Source organism: Artemia franciscana, chromosome 14, assembly GCF_032884065.1.
Source record: "Artemia franciscana chromosome 14, ASM3288406v1, whole genome shotgun sequence".
Taxonomy (NCBI): domain Eukaryota; kingdom Metazoa; phylum Arthropoda; class Branchiopoda; order Anostraca; family Artemiidae; genus Artemia; species Artemia franciscana.
In genome coordinates, this window is record NC_088876.1 from 30,721,142 (window position 1) to 30,732,718 (window position 11,577).

Consider the following 11,577-nt stretch of genomic DNA (forward strand, 5'->3'; position numbering starts at 1 on the left):
TATATATATATATATATATATATATATATATATATATATATATATAGACACTAGTTTCATCTTTTTTTCTTTCTTTTTTTCAGCAAAGAAATATTAAAGAGCTTGAATCAGTTCTTCTTGTAATTTGAGTAAGAGACTCACTCACGCAGCAAAGGTGGATCGTACACAACCAATATATACATATATAATTTCTATTTAAGTTTTCTTGCTTAGTATTTGTTCTTGTGGTTAAAATATCGTTTTTACCATAGATTTGTGATTTTAACTTAATTAAATCAATTTTGCTTTATTTACACGTTCGAATTAACAAGATTAACTTCCAAAAAAATTCCAACTGGGTGTGCTAGATAAATCTATAAGGAAACGGTTCTGCCTATGTTCAATGTTCTAGAAAGAATGTTTCATAAAACTTTTTTTATACCAGTGTTAAATTTTCTGTAAAAGATGTTTAATCAAATTTCTTGCTTACTGCTGTTCAATTTTGTGGAAACAGTGTAGATTGTCCTTGTTGGTCCAAACAGTTTGGAACATTATTCTTTACTTGTAGAAAATCACTGAAGCTTGAAACAAAACATTCAAAACGCACAAACATACAGACTTTTTGCTAAACTAACTCTTCACGTCGAATAAGTATGCCTTGCCTTCTATGTACAGTAAGGAAATAATGCCCCTCCCCGCGTAATGTTAAGCCTATGTCGAATGGTTTACTGTTATAATTATAAGTTACACCATGGAACTAGGCTTTAATGCATACTATCGTTATGCGAAGTAACTTGAGTCTTAAATATTTGCAATCCTCTAAGACTGGCCTGCCATCTTATTACTCTCAAAGTTTAATAAAAATAATTTTAATCTGAAACACAAAAATTTCAGATAAGTGGAATAAAAAGAGCAAGTAAGAAATTTGCAAAATTAAACTTGTAAGTAGTAACTTGTAAGTAACTTGTAAGTAAATAAGTACTTGCAAGTAAATCTTGTTAACGCTCCTTCTCGATCCTTTCATAATGATTGTTAACGTCCGAAGCAGCATAATTTGGAAACATCTGAAAAAGAAATCAAACTAACTTTTGTTTCTAGTTTAGAACTTTCTGTGGTTAGTTCATTTTCATATGCCTCAGTTAGACCAAGTGTCCTTTGTATCGTATCCTATATCTTTTGTAATCCCTTCATTCACTGGCTTTTGGCCCATGAATGGCAAATGAATAGAATAGAATATATTTATTCACTACAATAGCCAGAGCTAGCATTAGCATGTCATGACAAAAATAATTTATACCTTCAAAAACATTCACAGGAAAATTTAAACAAACATTATATTAATCAAACACATATTAGTCAAACATTAAACATTAGTCGCGTCAATATTATTAAAATGACGGGTAAAATATGGAACAAATGATTTACGATGTCTCTCAGTACTATAGGCTGAGCAAGTCAGTAACTGTGGGCAATTCTTTTTTATTTGTCGGAGTCTAGTAACTGGTCCTTCAGTTGGGGGGCTTTCAAGGTTGGGTAGTAGACGACAATGAGTTGGGGAATTCAAACAATTTAGTCCAAATCTATATGTTAAGCCATGTCTATGACTATCAAGTGAGTCCAAATTGAGTTGCTTCAGTGCATCCTCGTAAGTTGAGTAGTTTTGTCCGAGTATAATTTTTACAGCTCTTTTTTGTATCGTCTCAAGTCTATCTGTTTGATCTTTTGTCAATCCCGGATGCCAAGCAGGGCATGCATACTCAAGAGAAGGTCTAACATAGCTGCAGTATACAGACTTTAAAACCTCAGTTGGTGTACCAAATCTTTTTAGGTTGGGAAATGAATGTAAAAGCGAGGCGCTTTGTTTAGTCAGATAGTCAACGTGCGAATTCCATGAATCCCAAGTATTTTAACAGTTTTCTTTGTTGGCAGTATGGAATTACGAGAAGAGTGGTTGTTACCCTTTAGGAAGGAAAACGTCATATAAGAGCTCTTAGTTTCACTGACCATCAGTTTTACCTTTCCTAATTCAGCTTTTAGATCATGATAGATTTTAATCAATTTAGACTGTTCAGTAGTCGGAGGGCTTAGTCGCAGTGATAAAACAGTTAAATCGTCAGCAAATTTAGAACGCTCGCGAATTGTTGTTAAAATACGGTTCAAAACAATAAGAAAAGAAACCGGGCCTAATTTAGTCCCTTGTGGCGAACCACAAAAAATATTTACAAATTCAGATGGCTCATGATCAGGAAGCTGGACACACTGAGATCTTTCAAAAAGAAAACTAGCGAGCATTCGTACAACAAATGGACGGGCACCCATAGCCTTTGCTTCTTCCACAACTACATTATGATCAAGACTATCAAAAGCCTTAACTATGTCTGCAAATAATGCATCAACATAGGCCCCATTATTTTCTAAGTGCTTAAGGATAGTATCCAACAATGCAACCAAATAATGAACAGTACTATGCCCGGATCTAAATCCAAATTGTTGGGAATCAATATTATCATTTATGTCCTCAAATAAACAATCAAAAATAAAACTTTCAAATACTTTTGAGTGAGCTGGAGTTTTCGAAATCGGCCTCATCTCGGTTATATCTTTAGGTGCATTGCATTTGGGGATTGGCGCTACATACGCCTGTTTAAAAATACATGGGAAAACACCATCAATAAAACACTGGTTAAAAATTTCCGTTAAAGGAGTAGATAAAAGATCAGCACACTCAATAATCAATTTAATTGGTATCTCACTAGGATAACTAGATTTACGAGAATCAAGTGCCTTCAACTTTTTAGCAACTGAACAAGTCTCTAGTATAGGGATATTTGAAACTGAATCATTCGGTGGTAATTTTCTTAGTTGCGGATGAATTTTACAAATTGATGCAAAAAAGTTATTAATTTCACTAGGTAACAAGGGTTTACCATTGACATCTCTCACTTCAACTCTGGTTACGTTTTTGCCGAAAATGTTCTGAACTAAGTCATGGAACTTCCTTGGGTTGGATTTATATATTTTGCTTATTATTTTAGACCCATACTGCTTACGTGAACATCTTATTTTATATAAAATTAAATTTCTTACTCTTTTGAAATCTTTATGGGTCCAGTTAAATGCAATTCATTTCTCACTTTTATCAGATTCCGAATCTCTTGAGTAATCCATGGTTTATTATTAGATTTCACATATATTTTTTTTTTTTTTTAGGAAAATTTCACAATATTTTTTGAACAGTTCCTTACAGAATAAACTTGCCGTTTTGTCACCGTCAGACAGTGAGAGAATATCACGCCAGTCACGATCTGTGAGCCATTTCTTGTAGAGATTTACTAGTTCAGGTGTGAAAGGCCTGTACACCACACTATTTATTTGTCTATTTGGGATAAAATGATTGGGTGTCCAAGCAACACACAGGTGATCACTCAAACCTAATGGGGGTAATGTAACTGGAGTATTATAATATTCAGGACAGTTGCTAAAAATGAGATCCAACATACGATTATCTCTTGTGGGTGCATTGACAACCTGCTTAAGTGATAGTGAATTACTTAGCCATTTGGCATCTAAGTCATTAAAGTCACCACACATTATGATACCAGCATTAGGATACAAGGATCGTACATTGTCAGTGCAATTCTGTAAGTACTTCACAAGGTCTTTACGATAGGGGCCACGGGGTGGATAGTAAACAACACATATCACCAGTGATGCCACTTCCTTGAGAAGCTTCTTAGGCCTGCACCACAACCATAATACTTCAAATGAAAGATGAAAAAGTATGAAAGAAGAGCTTTACCTTGCGGTCTCGAATTTCCTTGCCAGCACATTGAATCGGTTCTAAGTTGGGATACTCGGAAGACATGCTTTAAGGGGTGGGTGAATCTTTGATTTCTTGGAAATTCCAAACTGGTTGGTAGTTAGTACTGAATATATTGTCGGAAGGCTGGCAGATGTTTGTTCTTGCCAGTTTCTCCAAGGTTTCACGAGGAGTGGTTGGTATGAGGGGGAAGGGATCTGCATTGGCTGATTTAAGACAGGTGGTTTGAGCTTCAAGCTCATAAGTGAACGCCCCATGAAGGGGCGTATATGACCGTATGAAGCCATGAGAAGGCATATATGACCGCTTAAAACCCTCTCTTAGTTTTGTATTCGTTTATTTAAATAGCTATCGTAGCACTCAAAAAATGACCGCTAAATTATGCTATTTATACAATCACAAAAGAAATAGAAAATGAGAAGAAAAGGCCACTTGTTAATTACGCTTACAATATAAGTTCGTACGGCACTTAACGGGTCGCAGTTTATTGTGATGCCAAGTAATTCTGCTGATCTGTGCAGATGGTCGAAAAAAAGATAGTTGTTTGTTAATACCTTTCCCCAAAATTTCATTTTCATGAACGTTTTCGGACATCTTTCAGTTCTGCTGATATGTAAGCAGTGTTTTTGAGTTTGAGCACCCCAAACGGGCCAGCATTGCTCGAGGATGTGCCTGATGTAGGTTGTATATGCTAGTAGGTGATTAGAGAAGCCCAACCTGCGCATACTAGTTATTTCAAAGCATTTATTTTCTATTTTGCACATATTTTTTCTTTATTTTTAAGCGATGAACAATAGACCCCTTACTTTTTAACTGCATAAACATCTTTGTTCCTAGTTTTGACTTAAATTCTGTTAAACTGTTTAATTATATGGATTTGCCTGTGAGGCAAGATTAAAAAAAAATAATTTTCTTAACACTTTGAGTAACGACATTGACAGGATTTTCTTTAAGAGGGGTGACAATTTAGAATCAGTCAGATTTTTAAAAACCGCAAAAAACAGGCGAAAGGAAAAGTGGCAGAAAGGCCTTATTACCAATAATGGACTAGAGATGAAAAGATGAATTTTCATCCTATGATCGTGGGTTTAAAAGTCAATTTGAATTGCACTAGCCTATCCTTGTGGTGTCAAGTCATCACAAGTTTTTAGATTTTTTTTTTTGGGGGGGGGGGGGCTAATATGATAATTCCTTAAATGTATCTAAAAGGGAGGTCAGTTTAAGAAAAAAAAAGACAAATAATAACGCCTTTTAACTCGTTGTTCGAAAAAATATTTTAATGAAAAATCGTGGTAAGGCCTCAGGGGAACGAAAGCCAAACAGAAAAATTTCTATCCTATTGTTTTGTGTTTCAAAGTGTACTTGAATTGCATTGACCTATTTTTTTTAATCAATGAATAAATTCTTTTTCTTTTTTTTTGGGGGGGGGGTTAAAATGATGACTTTTCAGGAATGTCAAAAAGAGCCACGTGAAATGAAATCCAAATTTTGAAAAGGAAAGTCAAATAAGACCGCATTCTTGCTCGTTGTTGAAAATCTCTGGTAAAATGGAAAAATTGTGACAAGATCTCATTACTGGAAAAAGAACAAAAGACAAAAAGAATTTTTTTTTATATTTGTGACACACGGTAGCCTATCACATTTCCTTTTTTCTGTTTTTTGGCTAATGTCATAGTTTCTTACATGCGTCGAAAGGGAAAGCCAAATAGAAAAAAGCTTAATATTTCCTCCTTTTATTCTTTGTTTGAGAAAGTTGATGGAATAGAAAAATTGCAGCCAGATTTCATTGCTAGTAGTCGGGCCAAAGATGAAAACTGAAATTTTTCCATATTTTTATGTTATGAAGTGGGCATAAATTGCCTTAATTTTGTGATTTTTTTTTTTTAATAAGGGTAGAGTTGCACGGGAACCCATATATACGATGTAGGTAACTTTGATGACTACACTGCCTTTCCGTGACGATAGATAACAGTTCGAATAGGGATTTTCCTTTTATTGGAGTGTGAAAAAATAATCAAGAAATATACTGGATATTCAACAATGAACCCGCTTGATCGGTTTCACTTGACTTTCGCTGCCTTTTACTAAAACTTTGCTTAAAAGTTATTTTCCCTCTAAATGATGTGCCATATAAAAAAAAATAGGAAAGAGCTACCTTGAATTTAACTTCCTCCTAAAACTTTACTTTTTGCTTTACTTTTTTATCTTACTTTTTTCAATGGTTCCTGAGGTTTCGTAAAGTATTATCTCTAAGGATTTCCTTAGGGAAATCAGGAATTTTCAACTTTTCATTTAGGAAAGTAGACTTTGATTATAGGTAAGTCTAAAGTTTACCTAAGAATATTTTACTAATCTATTTTTATTAAAAATAGAAAATATACAGAGGAGTGTAAGAGGTGAAATGTTGTTATTCTGGATTAAATCAAAAAAAAATTCTAAAGAATGCATTAAAAAAATATATGAAATGAGTTAAAATACTCATGCAATAATTCTTGCTTGAAATGAAAAAAACGGCCAAAGGTCAATAAATGAAACCCAAAACGAATAGAAATTAGAATTAGCAATTAACTTTTAGAATTAACAAAAAGCAACATTTTAAATGATCTAAAATACTTATAAAATAAACAATAACCTTTTAAGTAAGCATGTCGATAAATCAATACATTTTAGTCGTTTTTCGACGTTTGTATATTCGTTTTGTCGAGAAATTATGAGAAGGATTAAAAATGACACAAAATTCATAACTGGTAATAAATTAGGTATGAAAATGAGCAGAGCAGCATGGGGTGCTGAACTGCAAGAATATGGACTATGAGCTGAAAGACTATGGACTATGAGCTGAAGGACTATGGACTTCCTTTGTAAAACTCAAACACCATTAATGAGATACATACTGTTTTTTTGTTTGTTTTTTAACTTCTTCACTGGTATTTTAGACTCATCTGGAACATTGGTGTAATTTCATCAAAATCCTGGGGGGGGAGGGGCAAGGTTAGACCCAATTTTCCAAAATCAAGTCAAATAACAGTGAAAGCTGAAAAATGAGCAATGTTGCACCATGAAGATAAAGATATTCTTTAAAAAATGTCTCATTTCTGTCGATTTTCTTGAATTATGCAGGCTTATCTTAGTTTTGACAATATTTTTGAAGAAACTAAATTTCAGCCGGGTTTGGCAAACTCGGATTTGGGGTGGCGAGGGCAAACCGAGGTCTGGGGGGGTGGCTACCCCTTGCTCCATTGCAAATTATGCCCCAAATCTGGAATATGTAACAACTAAAATAGCTACAAAACAAAAACTAACAAACAACAACAGTCAGAAACAAAGAAAGTATAAAGTAGCAACAAATAGCGACAGACGAAACACAAAAGAAAGTATTCCCTTTTTTTACCTTGCCATAAAATATTTTTCATCTAATGTTTTTCACGAAAAATCTCCAAATGGAAAGAATCCAGAAGAGGGATTGGATAAAATTACTTTAATTACTTTTGAATGACAAAATTAACACAAAACTGAAAAAATCAGACTTTGTAAGATATAGGATAGGAAAAAGGCCTTTTATATCTGGAATATGCAACATCAAGAATAGCTACAAAAAAAAGCAACAAACAGTAACAGTCAAGAAAAAAAGAAAGTATTACCTTTTATATTTGGAATAGCAACACCTGGAGTAGCAACTACAGTGAAGTCTCAGCTGGGGTGACTACTACAAGGGGACTAATCCTTTTACCGCTATCAGCAGCCATTCTATTATTATCAGATTTAATTTGTTGGCATAATGAGGCTATACAATCACTTAAAGCATCACAAAAACCCATACTAGCAGAATACTTCCTCCAATGTTGTATGTAAATTATAATTAATCCAAGAAGATATAAAAGTAGCACAATGGCGACATAAATTCTGCCATAATATCCACTATCCTTGTGTCTTTGGATGATGGTTGCTATCGAATCTGTGTTATTATAGGGTGTACATCCGTAAACGATCATACTCTATGCCTAGAAATAATGAGCTAAATATTAAATCACTATTACGTCATACCTTAGATCTTAGGGTATGATGTAATATTTTAATGTTTAAAATATATCTTGTTTAAAGGACGTTTGATCCCATTAATGATGTTTTGTGTGTCTCAGCGTCGGCTGACAAAATATAAGACAAAGGACCCAATAGCAAATTTTCCTGACACCACAGAAATGTTCTGAAGTCTATTTGCATAAAAATTTATAGGGGATAATAAACGTGCCAACAGTTTGAAAAGATAACGAGAGGTTAGCTAAAAAAAAAAAAAGAAAACCCATAATCTGTTTTGAATTATTAAGAAAAATGCTGTCTATTCTGTAAATACAGCATAAATAACATGCATCCTCAACTCCATTTTAATATTTAAGGGGTGAGGGGAGGAAACTGTTTAAAACATTTGAAGTTCAAAACTGAAAGTTCCTTAAGCGTAAAAAAATGATAGGCCTACAGACTTATTGACCTTCCCCCAACACACGCGCCGATCCACAAAATCGTTTCTACTTACACTTAAGTTACTGTTAATGCTCAAAATAATGCAAGGATAGCAAAATATTCCCAATTATGCAATTAGTTGCATTAGGAATGGTTTGACTAAAAAGAAAGAAAACCAGACCAGGCCGTATCCAGAGGGGTTTCAAATCTCCTCCCATCCCCCCAAAATATTTGTTGAACTCGTATGTATTTAATAAAAATGCATATAAACTTATTTTGACTGGTTTTTAAAGTTTTTACTGTTAGGTTTTTTGGGATATTGTTAGGTTTCTAAAGAGATAAGAAAATAGAATCCTTGTTTAGGAGAACCTTACTAGATTTACCCATCCCCCTTACTCCCCCTAGATGGACTATGATCTTGATTTTAAAGAACTCAGTTTCCTTATAGTGCTTGCAAAGAATACTTACATATTTAAAATGATGAACAATTAAAAATTAGTCTAACAGAAAATCCTTCAAAGCATGTAAAGAACATGGCCGATCGCAGAAAAAGGGTTATTTCTCATCCCGTCTTGGGGGGAGGATATAACCTTGACCTTAAATCCCTCAAATTCCTTTCCCATGGATGACATGAAAGTTTCTTTGCCCCCCCCCCGTTAATCTTTGAGCTAAATCTTAATTTGTAATTTACTGAGGGTATGATCAGTATTCATACTGGAGGAGCAGAAGTATCCGGGAGGGAAGATCGAAAATGTGAAAAAGTATTTGTTAGGTTACAGTTCTTATTTTTTTTTTTTAAGAGAACGGGAGGAGGTGATTGGGTGACCACTTTTCTTATGGGATACACCCTACCCCTTATAATTCTGAATAAATAGACAAATAATTGGTTTATTCGGTTTTTCAACTATCAGTTTTATTCTAGAATAGGAGAGGAGTTGACTTCCCTTCAGTGTCCATATTGCATTATCAATCCAAAAATGTAAACAGTTGTGACATTCCCTTTAGGGATTTTTTTATTTTCTTAGGCATAGTCTGGATTTCCCCACTATAGGATAATTCAGCCTGCTGAACTTGATGGTGCAACCTTCAGCACTATCGTGTTGTGATGAATTAGTTTTGATTAGTATTGAAGCTGATGGAGGGGAGGTGTAAGGATAATTAGAAATAAATAGTGTTTGGTTTCGATTTTAATGCGTTGGTAGTTAGATGTATGTAATAACGACTTTAGTTTATGGCCATCAGGTTTTTCAATGGAAATTATATTTTATAATATCGTTTTCAATTACATTATATCACTTAGCACTTCAAAACCCTTTCCCTCCTTATTCTAAAGACTACTTCATTTAAAATTAAGTACTTGTTAATTAAACAAAACTCACTCACGATTTACGCTCTGTAAGATATCAGAAAACCAGTTTCATAGCTACAAAGATGACAAAATACATTGGACTTACATAATGTAGGCTATATATTTGTTCTAACTTCTTGTTGTCCAAATACTTTACCCCAGCCCCCCACCCCTAATGTGAAAATATATAGCCCAAATTAAAAAAAAAAAAATATTGTCTAAATTTGATCCTGTCAAATTTCATGGCCATCAGGATTTTCCTGATCTTATATAATTTTAGATCTCTCCACTTAATCCAAAGACTCTAACTAAGAGCCAGTTAGAAAGTCCGCATTAGAGGCGAAAAATATTAATGCAGCTGATTTTACAACTTATTCGTTAATATACTTTCGTTAATAAACATTAATAACTTATTCGTTAATAACACTAATAACTTATCAAGGCACTAGTAAATGGCTGATGATACCTTGAGCACTATAATTTAAGAATATAAAGTACAAAATAAAGAATAAAAGTTTAAGAGTAAAGTTTAATAAAGTTTAAAGAATAAAATAAATGTAAAGGAAATAAAGTAAATAAAGTAAAGGAATATAAAGTACAAAACAAAGAATAAAAGTTTAAGATTAAATTTTAATATAGTTTAAAGAATAAGTAAAAGAATAAAGTTTAAGAATATATAGTACGCAAAACGCGTATGTTATGTCTCTTTGCTTCTCTCCTTTCCAATAACTCCTAGTCATAAATCACCTTAGTTGCCTAAGGAGAAGCAAAAAAACAATATATTTCTCTCCAAGGGAGGGCTGATATCCCCTTGAGTATCCCACCAGGAAATTAATGTGACGGCAGTAAATTAAAACACTTATGTTAGCTAATAGGTATTAATATCCTAGATTAAAATAAATAAGTTTATTTTTAATTTACGCAATGGCAGAAAGAGACAAATGCGTAATGTCATGGGTCTAAAAGTGAGGTTTTTGTTATCGTTCTTCTTCCACGGAGGGGAAACTGCCCCCCCCCCTTCTGCTGGCACCCGTATATCCCATAGGAGATAATATATCTGCTAAAATAAATCAGCATCTTTAAAAAATGACAACAAAGAAATTGAATAAAATAAAGATAATAAAGAAATCTGAAAATATAATAAAGATAATAAAAAAAAAATAAAATCAAAATTGAGATGATAATGAAAAAACATTAAAGTTGATTAAAAAAAGGAAAAAATTGTTAATAAAGATATCTGAAAAATATGATAATAAGAAACTGGGGAACAATATTCGGAACAGATATTTATTCCCTACTCAACGCCAGAAGAAAATACGCCCTCCATCGTGGCTCTGAAATATGTATTATTTCAATAATTAACTGGCGCTATTGACTAGCCTTTTGGATTTTGTATAGCTGGAAGCCTGAAATATCACAAATCAAGCGCAATTTCGTTGATGTGCTTTTGCAAGGGGTTGGGACGGGGCTTTGAGACTAATCCTTCACCCCTGGAACCTTGATATTTTCTTATTTTCTTATAGATCAGAACATTTTTCGTCAAGTTTAACCTTTAGTATCTTCTTCAGACTTAATTCCCTCCATTTACCTTTCACCCCATAATTAAATCCTGCGCATGTCTCTTAGATTTGAAATATGATTTAACATTTACACTTTTCTAAAATATGAGCCTATTTACCTTATTTTGTAAAATCATAGCTTTTGTAAAATTTAAAAATTCAAGTAGTTCCTTCAGAAAGATGTTATATTCCTTTCATATCTTTCAGAAAACTAAATTTTCCAAGGGAAAGCTTCCGGGAATAGAAACAAAAGTTGTTCTAAAAAGCATGCTTGAACTTTATTTTTAATACAAAACAATTGCCCCTTTTTTCAATGTTTTAAGCAGATTGATTCAATCAAGTTAATATAAATAATAGGCATACTCAAATCTCGTGGTAATACCAGGGATTGGTAAATTGTCAGAAGTAATCAT

At 33.4% G+C, this 11,577-nt stretch overlaps 1 long non-coding RNA gene across 1 annotated transcript; it reads right to left on the reverse strand.

Annotated features, from left to right (window-relative positions):
• Positions 1-832: 832 nt before the first annotated feature.
• On the reverse strand, positions 833-11,369 carry LOC136035838 (uncharacterized). The gene is made up of 3 exons (XR_010619529.1): positions 11,284-11,369; positions 7,441-7,800; positions 833-1,043 (listed from the first exon to the last, which is right to left on the reverse strand). It is a non-coding gene; the product is annotated as an uncharacterized LOC136035838 (long non-coding RNA).
• Positions 11,370-11,577: the final 208 nt, after the last annotated feature.